This window comes from Cyrtonyx montezumae, unplaced genomic scaffold (assembly GCF_038088225.1).
Source record: "Cyrtonyx montezumae isolate F1298 unplaced genomic scaffold, pur_monq_1.0 scaffold_4, whole genome shotgun sequence".
In the NCBI taxonomy this organism is placed as follows: domain Eukaryota; kingdom Metazoa; phylum Chordata; class Aves; order Galliformes; family Odontophoridae; genus Cyrtonyx; species Cyrtonyx montezumae.
In genome coordinates, this window is record NW_027072045.1 from 20,891,800 (window position 1) to 20,913,837 (window position 22,038).

The following is a 22,038-nucleotide window of genomic DNA, read 5'->3' on the forward strand; positions in this document are numbered from 1 at the left end:
TTGCAAAGCAAGTGAAAAGTCTTTCCTAAACATCAGGATCAGTTTTTGACTTTGAGCTACAAGCATGTACTTGTATAGTGTGTACTAAGTGTTTCTGGGGTGTGTTCCTTCCAGCTGTAGTTTTATTTACCTCGCAGTCCCATTGTATTTCTCATCTAGCTGTGACTAGCTAGCTATGCATGCATTCAGTCTCTTGCAGAAGCCTTTGTATGAAAGAACTGACCTCAGAAAAAGCAGGACAGAGAAAGTAGAGTGATATAAGATTTTCAAAAAATCTGCCACGGTATCATTTTTTTTGAAACATATTTCTAAAGAACTGATACTAGAGATAAAAATTTACTTACACCCTGTCAAATGAGTGGTTTACTTGTTAAGGATCCAAATATATGATTTCTATACATAGAGGTAAGTGAATATGCAAGGTATGGAATATAGAATAATTATTTTCTTACCTTTTACACTATATAATTACTCAGGAAATGAACAAAAACATCACAGAAAAATGTGAGCTGTGGCAACCAGATATCAAGTGATCCTTTCCAAAATAAGAGTGTGCAGAAGATGTTGGAAGCCCTTACTGCATGAAAGCCACAGAAGAAGTCTGAAGTATCTAATTTGCTCATTGTCACTGAATCTGTACAAGCACATAGTATCAGTGAAGGCAGAATCACAGAAGGAAACGCTCGGTACACTTTTGTCTACTGTGATGATTTTGTAAAAATGATTCAGAGCATATGTAAATTGTGAGGGGTGGTCAATGAAGATAGTGAATTTTATAGTATCGATTTACAAGGTATATCTCTTAATTCCATGCTAGAACAAGATTAAATAGAGATTTTAGAGAAGACCTCAAGGAAGCAGTAAAGTAAATTGACACCATTCAACCCGGATTATCATCTCAAAATTCTGTTCTTCATGTTTTCAATTACTAAAACAGGGCAACCCAAAGACCATTTGAAAGCAGGAGATATCTTATGCATGCTAAAATTACAAGTAATGCTAGGTCATATTATTATGTTAGAATGATGAGAAAGTATGCACTTAATAAGCTCTGGTAAGAGCTGTGTGGTTTGATTACTGCTGGTGAAATAATTCAGCTGCAAACAAATGGAGCAGACCTTTGTCAAAGGTCTTTCCCCCACCCATCTACCCCAAGATATTTCTGAGCACTGCCTTACTTCCAGTGAGAATCTTTATGGCAGGCTGAGGCTGATACAAGGTTAGACAAATGACTCTAATGTCACAATTGATTTAGAAATAAGTAATTTGAATGACTAGTTTGGTGGTCGATACACAGCTTAGAGCAAGGCATCTAGAAGTAGCCAATACTCTTTTCCATGTGAAGAATTCAGCCAGAATCTTGCAAGACAGTTTTGCAAGTTCTTGTAATGAGAAGTCATATGTTCAGTGCAAGCTGTCTGACTTCTGTAGAGTAGATGAATGTACATCAGTAGAAGATTTCTACCATGATGTAGTGGAAATGTTAAGTCATAACCTGAAACAGCAAATGAACACCTGGTGAGAAGCTAGCTCCAACCCAGAGGAGCTCAGGTGCATGTAGTGAGCCACCAGAAGGGGTAGAGATCTCTACCTATCTGAGGCCTTCTAAAGATAAGCAGGGTTTTTTTGTTTTGTTTTTTGTTTTTCCTTTTCCTTCCTGCCCCCTTTCATTTCTGCATCCGTGGCTGCTGCTGCATTTGGGCTTGTCCTCGTTTGCGGCAGGTAAGGACTTTGCCACCCCATTGTTATTGCTGTACTTTGCATCACTTCATAGCATTCCACATGGTGTGGACAGTAAGGTAGGAAAACTGGTTTGCTGGGATTCCTTTCTGGGAGCTACAGTATACCTGGGAATTAGGCTTCAGCATTTCATAGGAAAAAGTTTTATAAATACGGAAGTATTTAAGAAAAATTAAGTGGCAGTTGAAATAAAAAAAGGTGATTGTACCTTCCTCTGGCATTCAGATATAATGTATTATTTTTTTTCACTAGACTCAGTCAGTTGGATGGTAAAAAAGCAAAGCAAGAAAATAGCAGCCTTCTACTTTAGAGGTAAATACTGATTTTTACATTAAAGGCTCAATTTCTGCCTTTAATACTAAGCAGAGAATGTTTTAGTGATTTACATTTTTTTTTCCCAAGCCTTGCTAAGTTTTTCAATGCCAGCATCCCTGAATTGATTTTGTTCTCTCAATATGTGGTCTTTCATCACACTCTTAACTTTGAAAAAATTCTTTCCAACATTTCAGAAATTCTCTTTTAGTGTAAATGGCTGTGGTTGCAATAACCGTGTCACCTAGCTCATGGGGATTCACGCTTCTGATAACTGAGGAACATTTTTATATGTGGAAACATAAGAATGCCACATTCAAGCTATGGTATATGTTATTCCCTGAGACTTCATCATGTTCATTAGGCCTTGAAATTAAAATTTCTTGTAAGACTGTATGCGCTGCTACTAAGATTTGCCTCGATATATGTAAGAACATAGTTATAGTGAAGATGAAATGAGTGGTTATAAGAACACAGAAAATTAGCAAGTCTGTATGTTCAATTTTTAGGCTGGGTCTAAATGTTGATGGTAGATCAATATTTTTTTTTTTTATTTTTATTTTATTTTTATTTTTTTTAATTTTTGAATTTATCTGTGGTTTTTGGTAACTGTTATTAATCAGTCCTTAAGTGGATACAAGTACCGTATCATCTTAAGGTTATTTGATGCTTCCAGAAGATTTTGAATCAAATAATAATATTAACAGTAAAAATATTTTTTACTCTTCTAAGTATGTGAGATGAAGAATTAAAGAAGAGATTCCCAAAACAGCTGTATCAAACTTTCCATGACTACAAGCTACTGTTCCTCTTACTATAGTTTTGAATTGTTTTTAATTTCAAGTAGTAGTTTTAAAAGGTATAGCATTATGAACGTGGGCCATTTCAAGCTTATCAGTAGTTAGCTAAATCAAGAACTTTTCAAATTATCCCTGATGATTTGATAGAACACCAAGGTTTTCTGTTGCCACCCTCACTTTCCACTTTTTCTTTCTAGACATATAAAGATGCATACTTGCACAATGTGTGTATAGTTGTGTATAATATACAGTGGTAGCTGTGGCATGTGTTGGAAATAAGTGGAACTTGTAACTGTTCTCAGTCTGAATTCTGCTCTTCTGTAAGAGGAAGGCACATTATTTAAGTTTCATCATGAAACTCATTCCAAAAATCATGTAGGGGATGACGCTCAGCCTGGAGAATGATGTTAATGGTGAAAATAGACAGGAAGTAATGTATGTATAATAGTCCTGTTGATAATATCAAAATGAGATTTTCATACTTATAGAATGGTCTAGCTTCAGATTTGTTCTTCCTTACACCTTGTGAAGTATTCATTCAGTATGAGCCAAATGAGTCATCATTGAGAGTGATACCTTCAGATGAAAACATATCCATGTATCTGTTGACACTTGAAGTTGGTGTACCGCGTGTGCGGTGTATGCGTAACAGCAAAACCATGTGCTTGGAAGACATGTTTATAGAGTTCATGCTACATAGTCACAGTTCCCGTGTAGTGAGAGAGCTTCATGCTGCTTTTGCTGGGGCTAGGACTTGAGTGGAGTAATCAAGGTGTTTTTCCTCCATTTCATCTGTCTCTGATCCCCACAGTTAAGGGTCAAGTCTCTTAATCAATTCTCTGGGAGTCCTGTGTATCTGATTTCATGATGACTTGAGCCTTTCTTCAGAGAATTCTTGCAATCTCTTATCTACTGCTATTGCCATCAAGAATTTCTGTGGGCACCCTGCAAAATGAGGTCAACAGAACTGAAAGCGAGCCAGAAAAAATCCTGTGCCTTTCAGGTAATCACTGTTGTGCTTCACTGGACACCTTTCAGGTGCACAGAAGTACCAGTGTGAATAGTGGTGCTGTTTATTTTAGCAGTTTAACAAGATTGAAGGAAAAACAGAAAAATCTCTTCATGGTAGTTTGACTTAATATCTGGGAAGAAAAAACCTTCACTAAGAAGTCTGTGAAACTGAGAAAAGTTTGTCCTGAGATCAAGAATGGGGAACTCAAAACCAAGGAAAAAATCCCACCTGATGATCTGTTGTAGTTGCAGAGTGAAACCCTGCACTGCGTGTCCCTGAGATATTGCAGGTTTTTCTTGTATAATGCTACATGAGGGATGATGTGTTCTGTAGTGTGAGATGTTCACCTTTGCATCACTGTTTGTAGTTGAATTTTCAGTTTCTAGCTCCTGTCTAGTATTTGAAGGAACACTATGATTTTCTGCATTGGTGTGAAGTAGCATGATAACAGTTGTAAGACAAAGGCCTCTTCTATGCAATGCCAAAGCAGTTGCACTTGGAAGGTGTTGAGCATGCCTGTTAGTGCTTGTCTTGCTCCAATTTTTGGGAGGGAGAGGAGGTTCTTTGGATGTGTGTGAACCTGACAGTGAGGTTGAGACACAACAGGTCAAATGTTATCCCGGCTATTTTATTACAAATCCTAGTAGCTTAGGGAGATAGGAAAGGGAAGGAGGGCGATAGAAAAGAGAGAGGAAACAAAAGCAAAGAGGTCTTCATAGAAAACAAGAGTTAGTCACCACCAGGATTCCAGCTTAGCTCATAGCTCAGACACTGATCTTTAGTAGAGGTGGGTCCTCAGAGGTTGCATTGTTCAGTTGTCAATGACTTCTTAATGACAGAACAAACTTCAAACAAAGTCCAAAGTGGTCAAGCCAGCTCTCTTTGGTGTGGCAGCTTCTGGTTTATGGACATCAGCTGGAATTTCTTTGTTCCTATCTTCTGGGCCTTGCCAGCAGATAAGAGTGAGCAGGCATATGCCAGATTGTATCTTGCCTTCTCAGGATACAACTCTCTCGTACTATTCAGTCACAGGCCAGGTCTTACGCCAGTAAACACTCTTGAACACTGCTTGTGGAAGACAAAGAACTCTAAATTAATGTCTTTCACATGTAAAATTGTCTCCAAAGTGATGCTGGCCACCACATGGTGACTTGCCTCCTAAATAAGTCAGGATCTTATCATTGCAAGAAATGCCTTGGAAAGCAAGCTTTGAGCCAAAAGAAAAAAGGAAGGGTTCAGACTACAAGTCTGCCAAAATAATAGAACGTATTTCTGTGAAAGTTGTGGAAGTACTGCTGACAGATAAGTTGTATTACAACAGAGGAGTGGAATGGGGCAGAGAGGAGGGAGCAAGTTGTGTATTAAGTGTATGTGAAATTCCTAGTTGGTGAGTGACCCTGATCAGGTTCCTCAGAAGTCTGTGATCTAGAAAGAACATATCAAGTAAAAAATCACTTGTTGCTCTTCTGTCCCCTTATCGTGATGCGGTGAGGAAAAACCGACTTTTCATGACTACAGACCATGCTGCTCATTCACTCCCCACATTTAATAATATTTTGTGCTATTTTATGTACCTGTTCCCTGGCACAGAAGGAGACACATCCTTTATGAGCTCTGGCTACTTCCCATCAAGTATTCATTTCACTTAGCAAGGTTTTAAAATCAATATTCTAGTCTAATATTGTTCAATACTTTGTAATATGAAGGAGTCTGGCAGCTTTCCTTGTGTTAGAAATTTGTTGTTCTTGGCTTTCTTTGGTTTTGGCTATAAAATTATCACAGAATCATAGAAAAATTGATAGAATTAGGGTAAACCAAATCCTTACTGAAACTCACAAAGACTGAAGTAAGGCCAAAAATATTTGTGGCATACGATAAAATTTATTAGGATGTTTTATAATAATAGAGTTTTTGGGTTTCTCTCATACCCCACCAACATAGATATAGAAAATTATACAGAGAAAATCTTGTTATACTTTCTGCCAGCACTACACAGAGGCAGAAAAAAGGTATCCTGAAAAATGAATGTGGCGTTTCTTTGGAAAATTTCATGCGAGTTCCTATCAGGAAAAAAATATATATCAAAGAAGTAAAGGTTGAAAGCATTCATTCTGCCACTGCTTTGCCAATTAATGAGGCATTAAGTTTAAATGAAGTTGAGCTCAAAATGAGTTTGTATTATTCCTTTTACAAGTATAAGGAAAAAATAAGTAATGAATAAAGGAGATGACAGAAAATTGTTTCTATGACTATGTATTTGAACTTCTTCTGTCTACCATTATCATTTTAGATAGAAATTCTTTCTTCTGCCCTCAGTTTCTAGCTTAAAAGGACTGTGCAATTTTGAGGAAAAAGCGCCGAAAAACGCATGCTCTGGTAAACTAGTGAGATGGCAACTCATCAGTTGACTTATAGAAGGTGTGCAAATAACTTGAAGAAAATGAACACTGTTTTGAACTTCAGAGGAGTTTATTATTTATTTGTTTCTAAGACATGACTTAAGTACATCTCATAAGTACATATTAATATATATATCATAAGTACTCTTAAGTACATATTATATCAGAGAAATGGTCTACCTTTAATTCTTTGCATGATCCATATGATATAGAATTCAATACTGCGCTCTGGCTGCCCGTGCTATGGAACTAAATAGATACCTTGGTTTATTATTTAAGGAACATATCATAGAAATCAGTCCACAGAAATTAGTGGTTCTGTGCCTTGCTGGTTACTTCAGTGCCTGTATTCCATGTTCACTTGTACATTCAATTTTGCATATGCAAACTTGAAGTCAGCTGACAGCATCATCCTGTTGATGTTAATAAGGTTTCCTCTTTGTATGAGATTACAGTGGAATTTATATTTTGATAGAATACTTATCAAGACAGAATTAGTACAGACTGAAACATGTCTGTAGAAATTAAGTGCATGTGCCTGGCAAGTAGATTCATCTCTCTCCAAAATTGCATTGTATTTGCATGTGTGTGATGAAAGAAGTCAGGAGGAGCATAAGGTGGGGAAAAGGAACTTTTTATCCTTAGGAATAATTTGTTCTAAGGAAAAGACATTTTATGTGGCAGAGAAAACAAAATTCCAAGTGTTTATGAAAACGCTTCCACATGTCACACTTGAATGCCTTCACACAGGGTGTGTTTGTGTGTATCCTAGGTGTTCAAGTCATGGTTACAAAAAGAAAAAAAAAATTGGAAGGAAGGCTGGGATAATGCTATGAAGCTCAATGACAGTCTGCCCATAACTTGTTATGCTTAACACATTGTTGGGATCTGCTATTCAGAGTATACTTCATTCTTCATCTTAGGAATAAACTATATTTTTTCCCAAATAATTGTTAACAAGAGATAGACAAACCTAGTCTACTCTTACACGGAAAAATCACTTAGGAAGCATAGTCATCATCTGTGTACATGGAAACCAAATCTTTATGGGAAAAAATGTACCCTACATCTCTGAATGGAATAATAAATTCCCTCTTTTTATTAAGTACTGTAATGGGGAAGGGAGCCAAGACGTTTTGGTGATGTTATTTTTGGAACTCAGCATTTGAAAGCTAAAAAGCACAGAAATTTCTTTATTAGAGAGCTTGACTTAGTGTTCTAGTTTATCCAGAGATCACGTGAATTACCTCTAGAGGCACTTTACTGCAAACTGTTAGAGCTGCAGTTAATTTTTCTCTTCAAACCATTTTCTGAATTAGGCTTGCTAGCAGGTAATTCATAGAAGCTTCATTTCCGCACTGTGCTACGTGCTTTACAAACTGTGGAACAGCTTACCTTGTCTGTAGCGTTGTACTCTGTTCGTTTGTTTCTATTACTGTGCTTTGCATTGCTGTTTTTTTTTTCCTCCTCCCTGTTTTATTCATAACCATGAGAAGATATTGCAGAGAAGAAGAAGCAGAATTGGGCATTATGTGTCAGGTGTAATGCTACAGATATTCATCTTAGAGGCAGCCTGGCTATGTCCTACAACCAGCAGTCCATGACTGCTGGAAGTGGGCAGGATTTCTGAAGTTTGGATTCTTTTCAGGTACTTGAGAACACCTTTCCCTGATTCTGAGTGAGCGTGGTGCCATGATGAAATAAGTTCATCCTGAAACAGGATTTAGGTCTTTAGCTCTGTATTTGCCCTTTGCCAGTGTGTGACCTTGACTGTAAGAGTTTTGTTTCGAGGCTTAACAGGATAGCTGTGTTGGCTGATGTAGAAGCTGAGCTGTGTTTAAAGAAAGATCTTCTGATGTGAAAACGGAAACACCTTCAGAAAGAGGTCTTTGGTTCAGTCTGCACTGTGGTCCCTTTAGTTTTATGAGCTTGATGGTGGAAAATGTGCTCATGTCTGATCTGATTTCCTTCCTCTTTTCACCTCCGTGGATGCTGTGCTTGTACCTTTCTCTGCAGTAACTTGTCTCTGAACAGTAGTGAAGGAAAGAGCAGGTATTATGTGAGCAGCTAACATCTGCTAATATGTGATGACAGAAACCTGATTAAGCTGAGAAAGGATGTCATATTAAGAATAAATAAAGAATGATTTGAAGATAGATTCCTTAAACCTGCCATTGTAATACGAGGGAGAGATGGATAAACTGTCACCTTGTAAAGTCATAGCTCATCTGCCCCACAGCTGACCCTGATTTCTGGGCAACTGCCAGTCAGATGCCGTTCTCACCTGTGTTTGTCCTCCTCTAGAGGAAGACGAGACCGCAACAGGGAAAGACAGCTTCTCCGTGTGTGTAATGCACAGCGGGACTGTGAGAAGATTCGCTCGTGGACAAAGCTGATGGTGTAAAACGACGTTGTTGGAGAGAGTCACTGCTCTCGGAACTACAAGTCCCTTGAACTCAGGTTCAGCAGGTGGTGCTATTGAGCTTGTCATTTTTGCACGGCTGCTTACTCACTACGTTACTCCTCCCGCACTTTTCTTTTTTATTAATTGAATTATTTTAATATAATGGTGATGCATTCTGCATGAGACTCAAAATGCAAGTCATGGCAGGGTGTTCTGGTACCACTTTAAGAGGCAACAGCAGCAGAAATGAGTGCAAGAATGAGGTTTCTTACATTCATCACTCCAGAAGTGTATTTCATTCTGCTGCTAAAATAAAAACAGTTCTGTTATTGTGTGAAATATATTTGTATAAAAACTATGTTTCTTATAACTAATCCAATTCCTTCCTTATTTGAAAGAAACTGTATGCATTTAGAAGGATCACATAATGGCATAGCAAGAAGTTGCGGAAGGCTCATAAGTCCTCAAATTTATTTTGTGCTCCAAATGTAAAAGAGATCCTACAAGGGGAACCTGCTTTCCCTTTATGAATGTTTGTCCCAGCCTTGTAAGTAGCTGTCTTCGAGGCAACCAATTATCAACACCTTCAGTGGCACTTTGCAACAGTACTAACGAATGCAATACTTGTTTGATAAGGACTATTGTTGTTACTCTAGCTCATGCTTTTTAATTTCCTTGTACTTATAAAAATGGTTTCCAGTGGTTGGATGCTCACATTTCACCCCAGCTGATTCACAACCAAGAGATGTTAGATGGCTTTGATGTAAAACTGAACATAAAAAGCTCTAATCTTTTACTAATATTGATTTGTCACAGTAGAGTTCGAGTTTAAATGAGCTAACTGTTCCTGATTCATTCCTGACTGTCTGTCTGAATTAGCTTCCGCTATTTTAAAAGAAGTGTAAGCTATTTGAGATTTGTGTATGACTTTTTTTTTTTTTAGTTGAAAAGAGCAGGGTCAAGGGCAGATGATGACTAAGATTATTACCTCAGTGTAATTTGTAGGAGATATTCTACATTAAAGGAAGTAGAAAGCTCGTCTTTTGAAAATGCTTACAACTGGAATGTTAGTATTCTTAGCAGGTAGATAATGACATCCTTCATGCATCCTCATTTATGTGCATAACACTTTGCAAGTAGGCTCCACAATGGAATTAAATATGCCTGTGTTCAGCATTTCCATCCAGGGGTAACCTCCTTTGTTTTTTATGTAGATCACATTCTCTCAGGAGTAAACTGTGCCCATGACAAAATACAGCACAGATGTGTCTGAGTTATTCCTGTACATGTATTTTGATGTCTCACTCATTATTTTTAACATCTTTTTTTTTTTTTTTTTTTTTGCAAATGTCAGCTATATTCCTCTGATGCAAGAATATGTTGCAAATTTTATGTTCAGTTTTGCTCAACTTATTTGTGTGGAAAAATAAGGAATCAAGGTGACTGAAAGGATGATATTGGTGGTTCTGACAGTGGTTTGTCCAGATCTGCTGGAAAATATGGGTGTGGTTATGATAGATTAAAGATGTAGCGTGGTATGGTGGAGCGATACTGCCCACTTTTAGCAAGGCTCTTGAAATTGCATTCAGAAAACATCTGTTGACCTATTAGTTACTGCCCTGGTTTTTCACTTCATAAAAAAGAACATGTTTACACCTTTGAAAGACCAGCAGTTTTGGAGCAGATATTCCATCTGATAAAAAAAAATACAGTAGTTAGAGCAGGTGTTTTGGTAACATATAATACGAATAATCATGGGAGATTGCTTCAGCAACTGAAAGATTATGGTGATACATCAGAACTTGTTCTCTCTTAGGACCAATAAGAAATAACCAAACTGCAGAGGTGCTGCCCAGAGGTATGAAACAGGACATCTTCCAAGGATCTGCCTCCAAACCTTTGTTGCTCAAAGGATTTGTGAATCCTCTAGACAAATTTTTTTCCTAACATAGCATAGAATAACATCAGCACTCTCATAATGCACAGCTGTGTATCTTGTACCCTTTGGAGTTTAATCTCTGCTCTAGAGAATTGCTTACATGACTGCCATCTGGATGCATACAAATTATTTTGTTCTTAGTTTTATAAAAACATTAGGCTTGCTGCTGAGGGAAGGTCATTCAGGGTGTCTTTGTCAACACGTACATAAACACATGTTCCCTGCCCAAACAAGCTTACAGTGTATTATTGTGATGATGTAAGAATTACTTGATGCAAACAATAGTGGTGTTAGGTAAAGAACATAGTAGCTTGCCTAAACATATTGTATTAGTGAAGATTGGCAGTGCAGCAGTCTTGTGCTTGTTGCAAACTTCATCTTCTGTGATAAATCCAGTTTGTGTGATATGGTGTGAAAATGTCTCAGACTGTACATTTTTGTCATTCTGTGTCCTTATTTGCCAAACACTGACTTTGCAATTATCAGACATCCTCCTTAGTGGATTGTGCTTGATTTATTTCAACTCTCCTTTAGTCAGGCTTCTAACATAGCAGCTGCTCTGCTTATGTTTCTTCAGAGCTCGTGGGTACGCTTGGTCTCTAGTTTTGAGCAATCCTGAGCAGGTTGGCTCATCTTTACATTGCCTAGTGTAAATTATCAAACTAATTTTATTAAATAAAGAGAAGAGGAAATTAATTTTGTTTTCTTTTAAGTCTGTAATGAAAAAAAGCATTAAGACATATTTGTATGTGCAATGATGCGCACTTGAGGAGTTTGGCATGTTGGATATGCTGAGAGGTTTGCCAATCTCAAAAGAGATCTTATGTTCTCCTGTGTAACTGATGGTCAGTGTGTAGATTTTGAAGGTGGCAATCACGGCCTTTTGTTCTTGATTTTTTTCTTTCTCTTTTTTCTTTCTTTCCTACCCAAGCAGTTAAAATCTAATGAAGATAGCAGTGCTGACACATGAAGGCTGAGATCTGAAATTTCTGTTGAGAAAAGTCTCAATTTAAAACATCAGATTACTTCACACTTAACTGTGCCATCCTGGTGGCTGCTCTTGTGTAGTATATTAGTCCCATTTTATACACAGAAACTGAGGCACAAATAAACCATAATCTGCTATTGGTTATTGTACTATATGAATAGATTAACTATCTTGAGTCTAGTTATGCCAGAAAACTGCAGCTGTCTGAGCCAAGGTTTGGGAATGTGCAAAGGAAGAATTTCCATGTGACCCATGGTTTACAAGTAGTTACATAGAATCACATAAATCTGGGCAGGGAAAGATCTCTAATGATTGTGTGTCTAGACTGTTTTGGCTCAAAAAAGGACTTTGGCCAACAGTAGATCTAGCTAGTCGTGTCTTTCTTGTCTGTCTTGAAAAACTTAAGAAGCTAGAGATTTCTCAGTTTGGTGACCCGTTCTGGTGCTGTGCCATCGTCTTAATGAAACAAGTTTTTTCTTTTATGTCCATCATCTACTTGCTAGTGTGCAATCTGCAACTGTTTATAAAGGACTGAGAAAACAGTATGCAGTACTCTGCGTATGCTGAACTGTTTGTTGGCCCTCCTACCTTTGTTTACTCTAAAGGACAAACAAATATTCAGAAGCCCCTAAGCTTAGTTAGTACTTTCACTCTTCCCTATCTTATGAAAAGGCAATATATTTAGGCTATTTGGAGAATAAAACCTGAAAATAAATTCTAGGTGAAAATAATATTTTTACATCATACAGTCTTATATTTGAGTCTGCTAGAATGCTTAAGTTAGGCATGTCAGAATTTGGCGAGAACTGCTGGATGGTTATTTAGTTGTTGCTGTCCCTGGGAAGTCATCTCATCTATCTTCCTAAAATCATGGAATGGTTTGGGTTGGAAGGAACGTTTAAGATCACCTAGTTCCATAGGCAGAGAAACCTCCCGCTAGACCAGGTTGCTCAAAGCCCCATCTTAGCCTGTCCTTGAATTCCCCCAGGGAGAGGGCATTCACAACCATTCTACCTGTTCCACTGTCTCACCATCCTCACAGTAAAGAATTTCTTCCTAACATCTAGTCTACTCTTTACTCCTCTGGTTTAAAGCTATTTCTCCTCATCCTGTTGCTACATGCCCTTTTAAAAAGTCCCTCCCCAGCTTTTCTGTTGGACCCTTTGGACACTGGAAGGCCACTATAAGGTGCCTTTGTATCCTTGTCTTCTCCAGGCTGAAGAGCCCCAGCTCTCTCAGCCTGTCCTCAGATGGGAGGTGCTCCAGTCCTCTGTTTGTGGCCCTCCTTTGGAACGACTCCATCATCTTGATGTCCTTCTTGTGTTGCAGGTCCCAGAACTGGATGCAGTACTCCAGGTGGGGTCTCACAAAAGCAGAGTAGAGGGGCAGAGGGCTGCTAACCTCTGTGCTACTAGCACTATAGGAAGTGAAAGGATTATACCAATATATGGAGTATTAGTCGGAATCACTAGTTCATCTAGTGTTACCATCAGGTTTTTATCTATCACTGTTTCAAATCTTACAGAATGGGAGCACGAATTCTTTACTATTTTGAGTATGTATCCTCATGATGGATGTAGTATTGCAATTAGAGTGGGAAAGAGAGAAGAAAGAAAAAAAACATAAAAATAAATGAGGACCATGGAAAAAATCATGCACAGCATTTTCCAGGAATGTAATGAAATTCTTTTCCTTTCTCCATACTTCCCATAATGGTAGCTTCCTTAATTCCTGACAGCTTGTAATCTCACTGTATTTTACAAGCACCAGCAAACTGGTTTGGAGAAAATCTGTTATAACCTCCATCTCTGTAGTTATTCCAGATGAGATGTTACATTTTTTCTTCTTCCTTTGGAGGCTCAGAAGTCTATTATGAGCCTTTATAGGTTAGGAAGTTCCCTTCCTCTAGTCCTAAACATAGGGTAAATATGAATTTCTACTAGTCATTTTTGTTAGTTTCTTCTTCCTGTAAATGCATTAACAGAGAAAAAAAAAATTGTTGGTTTGTTCATCAAATTTGTTTGATATATGAAATGGTTTTATTTTTCTTTTGGACTTGCTTTCTTTTTGTTTTGATATTTAAAAGGGCCGTTCTGTTTGATCATGCCTGATTTATAAATATGATGAATATTAGTATAATTTTTGTTTATTCTCTTCTAAAGAAATTTTAGTCCTTATTTTTTTGTACTATCAATTACCTAGAGATCTTAGCGTGGCTAAAATGGTTATAGATTAAATGTGGCAGTTTATGTAGTCAGCAGAACAATCATAGAATCATAGATTCTGTGGAGAAGTTCTGTTGAATTTAATGAAAAATGCTACAGAATCTCCTGATTACAACACACCTGATAACATGATGTGGAAATGATCTATGTGCTTAACAGATGCAGCACAGGCTGTCCTGATTAGCGAGAAAGAATTGGACAAGTGGTGTGTCTGTGCCATTTACAACAGCAGTAGAATTAGTATGGCTGGGTAAGAAGTTTCTGGAAGAGTTGTTATTAAAGTAAATATTCTTAGATTTGTCTTTATTTTGTTTTTCTTCTTCAGGTTGCTCTCACACTTCATATTATAAATTATGCAAAGTGCTGTTGAGTAACACTTCCCTCCTGCTTCCCTATGTTCATAGTAGTTAACTGCTGAGGCCTTCTTAGTCATTAAAAGGTTTCACCTGAGCTCTTAAACTCTTGAAACTTGGACACAGAGATGTAACAGGTTATGAAATTGTGCTAGCCTATGGTCCTTTATTTAGAAGACACCAAGTGAGGGAGGTGGAGAATTTTGGGGATCACAGTAACCTTTAAGATGCAGGTAAAGGACTACTAAAACTTTCTTTGTATTCTTTGTCAAAATACAGAACAAGAGACAAACATACAACAAAACAGGTGAATTTGTTGCTCTATCTATTATAATTTTATGGATAATTTCAGCAGGCTATATTGAGCTGAGAAGTGCTGATCTTGTCTGTTAGTTAAATAAACTACTGTCACTGAGAAGTATGCTAGTTAAACTAGTTTAGGTTTCTCAGAAAAAGTCGCAAGCAAATATATTTCTCATTACAAAAAGGGTCTCCATACATACTTCCTTGTTCTCTAGGGAAATAAGCTTCCTGAGTTGCTTCTTTCACCCAGCTGAGTTCCCTTCTTTACTGTCACAATTCTTCCCAGTGCAACCATGTCCTCTGTTCTCTTCGTAGAAATCCACTGAACTCTGTTTTGGACTGAAACTTTATTACCCCCAAAAAAAAAAAAAAAGGAAGAAAAAAAAAGAGGGAGAGGGCCTAAGAAGGGGTCTATTCCTCTCTTCTTCCATTTCTCCTCTCCTATCTTATTATATGGGTTGACTTTTAGAAGGCATAGCTGTCAAGAGTATTTTAGTGTTCTGCAGAGAAATTATTGGAAGATGTAAAATGCTCTCAACTTCTTTTGACAAAAATTACCTAAACTGCATTGGATTATAGCATCCCTAGTTGGATAAATGATTTGATCATTTTCATTAGGTGTGGATGGTGAAAATTAACTCCAAAAGATTCTTTCTTTCTCTGAAAGTGAAGATTTTGTAGCAAATTTAGATGTTGGCGTAGATAAACAAAAACAAATTTCAAGACAAATCTCTGGCAAGAGGCTTAGGGGAGTCCTTGGCTGTTTACGGTGGAAATTAATCTCTCTGCCACAGGTAACAGTTACACTGAAATTGTGTGAAGTGCAAGTGCTTGTGTTCTTCAAAGAACATTGAAAATCTTATGGCAGTGAATAAACTGAACCCCAAACCCAGACTTCTAAATTATTATTTGTAGACAGAGACAAAAGGTTAACTTGATTAGCTGGCTACCAGGGAGGATTAAAGGTGACATCCGTTCCAGAATTATGAATGTTTTCAAAGTAAAAAAAGTGTTGATTAGTAAAAGACTGTTCAGTGGAGAATGACTTCATGAATTATGTCAGGAAACTGAATCTTGAATGAAAATAATCATAAAATGATAACTTCTACCTTTAAGGTTATAATATACTGTCCCTTCGCATCAGTATGCAATGTTTAGCAAACCAAATGACTGATGCAGGACAGAGGGAAATATGGCAGTCAGCTTGGAAAAAGGAGAGGGAGACATGTGAGAAGATTCATCAGGATTTTCTGTATTTCAGCAATATAATTAACTAATTGCATATATGCCTCTCAAGGGGCATCAACAGTTTCAATCTGTTAATTTCATAGTTAACTTTTAAAAATATATAATTGAGAAAATGACACTTTTCTGTCTGACCTTAATGAACACCATTTTTTATAGCTGCTCATGTTTCAATCTACAATTGAATACCGTAAAGTTTAAAAAAAGAAAGAATATAGTGGTTTGGGTTTTGGAAGAAGTTATGATGAACTTCCTGGCTTATTTGTCAATAAAAATTAAAGGGACATCTCTTGGTCTTAACCAATAGAGGATAGTGAAGGACATACCTTATCAATCTGAGGATCCTAGGGTCATCAGACCATATCATGCCATCCTCAAGCCACCAGACATGATAATGTGATGAACAAAAACACACAGTTTAATATTTTAACATAAAATAGTCCCTTTTACATTAATGTCTTATTCGGTGACTAACTGCACTACATAATAAATCAACTAAATTATATCTCGTGTGTCTTAGAGTTTTGTAACTGTTGTAACAAGGTGTTTTGTATGTTATGGCTGTCTTCTACTTGGCTCTTATTTCACTTGAAGATATCTAAATTCTTATGCAAACAGGTTTTCATTTGTTAGCGTTTCCTGGGCTGCACTTGAGACAATATTTTTATAAGAGCGGGGATCAGAGAAATGGGAAGGAGAGTGAAAAAGTGAATACTGAGAAGCTGCAAAATATGTTGTCTCATCAAGAGTAAAACAGTAACATATTGAATAATAGCAAGGGCTTCTTATGATGATTTCTGTTCCTCCAACAAATTCTGTATCTGTGTATGCGAACTGGAAACTTTTAACTGCTGTGCTTTACTTTAGAGATCCTCACAGGCAGCAGAGCGTACCAGAATTTATTGGAATTCGGAGCTCTGCAGTCTGTCATTTTCTGTTGTTCATCTGTCTCGAGCAATAAATCTATTATCCAATCACTGGAGCTGGGTCAGTCTAAGCAAACTAATGCAGGGCTTTAGGCAGTGCATAAGGTAATCTGACAAGAATGACAGCCAGTAAAATTACTCTGTGTTTTCTTTTTCAATATGGAGGCAGCCTTTGATCCTCTGACTTAGCAGCCTTATATCCTGAGGGACTTCAAAGGTGTGTGTGAGTCCAAGCTGTACACTGCAATCAGAAAGTTGGTCAGCTACTGCTTTCCAAGGCTAAGCAGTTGAATCAAGCATTGATGGAGAACAAAATATTGTGATCACTCTGTAATAGCTTCATCAGAGGCAATAGGCCCGATTCTTCACTCCTTTTCTTTAAATAGCTCTGTGCAGACTTTTTAATACACCTGGGCGAAGAGTTCATGGTCCATGACCAAGTGAGGATTCTCTGCTCACTGACAGCCATTGTATCATTGTGTATTCTCTTGGCACAGATTGAAGCAGATATTGAGAACTAACAGCTCTGGAGAATCAGGCTTATGTGGTATCAAACTTTCAATTTTGTGCGTTATGCATCCTCAGGGATACCCTCGGCATAACGCTGTTTTAAAATGACATCCATATTTTGACATAAAAATATAAAAGGGACACTAATGCAGACTTTAATTAGTGGCTGTACAAACAATTCATTTGCAACTAAATAAAAAGAGGAATGCCTAAATTAAGCTATATCTTGGAGTCTATGTACCTTTAAGTTGCACATCTTATTCCTTTGGGGTAGTTGGCTTCAAATTCAGTGTTACTGAAGCAACTTTATGAAGTGCATTTTTAATGATTAACACAAATATTTAGGGGGCAAATAAGACAGGATATGTAGGAGTGGATTTTGCTGAGATGTTGCTTTGTGCTTGTCCACTTGTAATACATGTGCTGTTACATTAGTTCCTCAGAATAAGATGTGCTTTCATAGATGTTGTATAGGTTACCTGACACACAAGAGGATTGAATCTATAATAACATAAAAGTCCACTAAGTTAGCTGGGAATCAAGCGCTTTGGACTTTTATTCTTGTCTCTGAATTTCTGAAATGGAATGTGAGTTCCAGTCCTATTCTTTTGTGCTCTATTAGTGCTTTAAAACTTCAGAAGACAGATTAAATAGTCTGTTTTGTAGTCTAGGAAAAATGATTGTTCAATACAGCAGCTTGATTGGATCCATTATCAGTTTGCAGATACATAATTTTGAACTTTTAATGTCTCGTATTATTTATGTGTGACTTTTCTAAGTAGCAACAGAATTTCAGGGTTATTTAAGAAGGTGTTACTCGGCAGCTGGATAGAGCCTTGAAGGGGTTATTGTTTTCTGCGTTTGTGTAATTAATTAGTTTTGCAAATTGGCTATTTCTTGTTCTAGCATCCATTATGGGTCTTTTTAGTATGTATGGGAACTGTTGAATCACAGCCTAAACCACTGATTGGTCACCTGAGGCGAGCACTGAGTCAGTTGCAGGAGCACAGGTGAAGGCAATGTACCTGTGTGATTGGAAGGGGTGGAGTTTAGCTCCACATCTCCCAGACCCCATTTAAGGGCTGACCACCACTGGGGAAGGATCTCTTCTTGAAGATCCCTCTCCTGTGAAGTTATTGGCAAACCTCAGTCATCTGGAAAAGGTGAGCTTCTCTTTGTTCTCTGGTTGTCTGTTTATCATCCAGATAAGCCTAGCAAAATATACCATCTTCCTCACTATTTTCTCTGAGCACCACTCTTTTGGGTTATTCACCCTACAGCGTGCACTGCTAGATGATCTAACATAGGCTATTTTTGCAGTCTGTGCAATCTTTCATGTTTCTTTCCTGAGCTAGTTTGTTAATTAAAATCTATGGCGCTTTCTGTACGTGTTGTATATAGTAAATAATGACAAGACAAGGCTAACGTTAAGACAAATGAACTCACATCCTTATTAAACTTAAGTGAACTGTATTAATTTTTTCTTTTTGACATTGTTCTTTGGTTTGTTACTAAGGTATCTAGTAATCATGTGCTGATTCTGTGTCTCCATTGCTCCCTAGGTGGAGTGAGCTGTTTACTCTTGCATAATTTGGTGATTAGTACAAGGCTGCTCACCTTGTTCATGCAAGCTCTTCTGCTTGGTCTGAGCAGTACAAGGCTGGAGTGATGGGTAGTATGGGACTTCAGCACTTTCTGTAGACAGTCATACTAACATAGTTGCAGTTTCAGGTGATTACACAAAGGTGTTTGAATATTAATTAACTACTGGCACAGGTGTGAAATGAAGAATGTGTTTTCATAATGCTGAGTTATTGCTGAAGTTGTTTATAGGAAGTATACAAATACTGTTATAAACAAGGAGGGACTAGTTGGGAATGTTGGGGGCATTCTTGGATGCAGAGATCCAAAAATAGCGATCGGGATCTGACATGGAAGAAATAAGGCAATAAGTAGCATTGGAACGCTGGATTTCAGGAGAACTCTGCAAAACTGTAATGGCTCCAAATATTTCTGCCCTTTTATTGCATCAGGAAGGGACAACCTTTAAGGGTTATATCCTGTTCTGATTGGAGTCAGCAGGAAAGGCAATTCAGGAAGACCAGTCTCTAAATAGGGTAATGAATCCTGTTAATTACCTATAGATTGTGTAGAAAAGAAAGTGCCAGTAATTTCTTATTTTTCTTATGTCTCTTCTACTTTTCTTTTTTTTAGTCAGTTAATGTAAAGTCAGGAGTGAGGATTAGTACAGGCTGGGGGGGTGAAGGTAAAAAAAAAAAAAAAAAACATAACTCCTTGAGATGAAGGAACATAAGAACATAATGATAGTAATATTTCAATAATTAATGATGTCTTCATATGCTTAGATCATGACTGATATATCTCAGCTTGTCTTATGCTAGTATACTTAAGTAATAGAAAATCAGACCTTTGCTCTTCATGGAATGGTTTTAATAATTTTGATAATAGCCAATCTTCAGGTATTCAAGTAAACACCATGTGTAGTTCCAGTACAGTTATCTGCTGATCTGTCACTTACCATTAAGGTCTACCTGTATATCACTGAAAAAGTGTTATATAGAGATTTTCTTCATTTTTAAGATGGATGAAGAGAAACAAAGACTATGAGAATGGCATGAGATTAGATACCTCTCCGAGATGATGAACATTTGTTTTCTTGACCAATTGTTTCACTGAAATTTCTTCCTTAGAAAAGACTGCTAGCGGAAGTAGTTGGGTCACCATTCCTGGAGGTATTTAAAAAAACTTTTGTGAGTTTAGGGACACGGTTAGTGATAGCGTTGGCAGTGCTTGGCTAGTAATTGGACTTGATTACCTTAGAGATCATTTCCAGCCTGAATGATCCAGTGATTCTAATTCATGTGATTCAACTGGAAGAAAACATATTTTTATAAAATTAGCTGTAAGATTATTTGATTATATGCTGCTAACACATCAATTACTGTCCTGCAACAGTAAAGGGAAGTAAGATTTCATAATGTAGAAAAGAAAAAACATAAGGAACATCATGCAGATTCATGCTTTCCAGCATCGTGAACACTAAGTTCTAAATTAACTTCCCTGGAGCCAGAGTGTAGCCTATACAGGATGCCTTTGTGAAGAGTTTGAAGAGCAAAAGCGACCTCTTCATTTTCCACTGACAGGTAACAATATTTGCAGTGTATCTATACAGCTGCCACTGTTCCCCTAGATAAATCATAGTAAGCCAAAATATTTGAAATATATTCTTTGTTTTGTTTTGTTTGTTGGGGTTTTGTTTATTTATTTCAGTAAGAAGGGATTTTATTTTCTTTATGCTGTAGGGTTTATTATTACTGATATTGTTCCTGCTCGTTTAGCATTTGTTTTTAACGTTGTTAATTCTGTTTTTAAGCTTACTTTCTGTTCTGCTACAGCTTCCTAAGAGTATCCCTTTGTGATTAATTTAGCCCCAAAACCTAACCACTTTTCAATGTAGGCTGACTTCTGGCAAACAATCAGGGATTTTTAAGTTACTTGCTGAGATAACCTTACTTGGAAATTGAATCAACCTATTGTATCTTCTGGACATTTTTTCCTAAATAAGTGATTCTGTGGGTAGTTTCTTGTTACTTACCAGTCAGGATCAAGCAACTCACTCCTTAAAAAATTGTCTTGGGGGTTTATGTATAGCTTTATGACTTGCTGTGGAGCTTCTGCCCATGTGATTTTCTTGCAGCTGTCCACCTTGCTCTGGTTACTGTAGTGGAGCGTGGTGGTTATTTGATGTGAAGAATGGGTGTTTGAAACAGATGAGAAATTGAGTGTGAGTGGCTGTACTTGTGGAATGCTGGAAAGAATGCATTTGGAGTGTAGGGGAATGGAAAACACAATTCTTGTTTGTATTGCTACAAAACTGCTCAACTAATAATTAAGTGTATGAATTAACTTATGAAGTTGCTAGATGGCTTTCTACCTTCTGTCAGACTATTGAGAGAATAGAAACCACTTCAGTCTGAGAAAAGAGGTCTGTCATGCTGAATGAATTTGGTGCTCTTTATGTTGGTAATTTGTTGTTTAAAAACATTGTAAACGTACATGCATGTGTACACATATATGTATGTATCTTTAATATTTGCCAATAGTAAATTGAATCCCTTTCCCTCTGAAATATTTGGACCACTCTAAAGAACTTCCAGATTCTGGAAACTAAACTACTGAAAGTATTCTAAGATAAAATGTCTGATCTTCCTAAATATTTTAAATTAAATTGTCTAATTTGCCTTTTAGGTGGTGCGTTTTTAGCTATTTTAGTGCTAAGGTTCTTGCCTTATAAGACCAAAGGCTCATATAGTGTAAAATAAATGACCATGAAAGTAGAAATGAAAATGTATGATTGGAGATGAGTAAATATCCCAAGTCTGATTTTTCAGCCTTTCCATTGCTTACACACCTGCTAGTAATCCCACTCTAAATAAGAAATAGCACAGTGTGTCTGGCCATAACTTTATCAATTCTAAAATGTTGTTCTATCGTATGTGTATTTAGGCAGTTTATTCAGTAGCAATACTGGCATACTGAGGAGTATAACATGAGTCATACGCAAAACCTACGGTGGAAAAAAAATAAGCATAGATTATATATGGTTTAATATATTGAGTGTTTCAGAAATGTGTTGTCTGTGAAATATTCAAAGGATTGTCTTTAGATTTGGATAGGAAAAGGAATCCTCATTCTTCCCACGTCTTCTGCACTTCCATCTCATACTTCGATCTTTCATTCATACATTATAATTAAAAATTAATTACTATTGCTAAGAACTAATTTATTTCAACCAGAACAAATCCTAGCCTCACAGGATTTGAAATATTTTTAATCAGAAGGGAGAAACAAAAGATTACAT

The 22,038-nt window shown here is 37.1% G+C and overlaps 1 protein-coding gene across 1 annotated transcript in view; it reads left to right on the top strand.

Moving 5' to 3' along the window:
* Window positions 1-21,827, top strand: part of TSPAN14 (tetraspanin 14) — a 197,389-nt gene extending 175,562 nt beyond the window's left edge. The window contains exon 10 of the mRNA XM_065747003.1: window positions 21,804-21,827. The gene's annotated coding sequence lies outside the window, so the exon portion shown is untranslated. The remainder of the gene's footprint in view (window positions 1-21,803) is intronic.
* The last annotated feature ends 211 nt before the right edge of the window (window positions 21,828-22,038 follow it).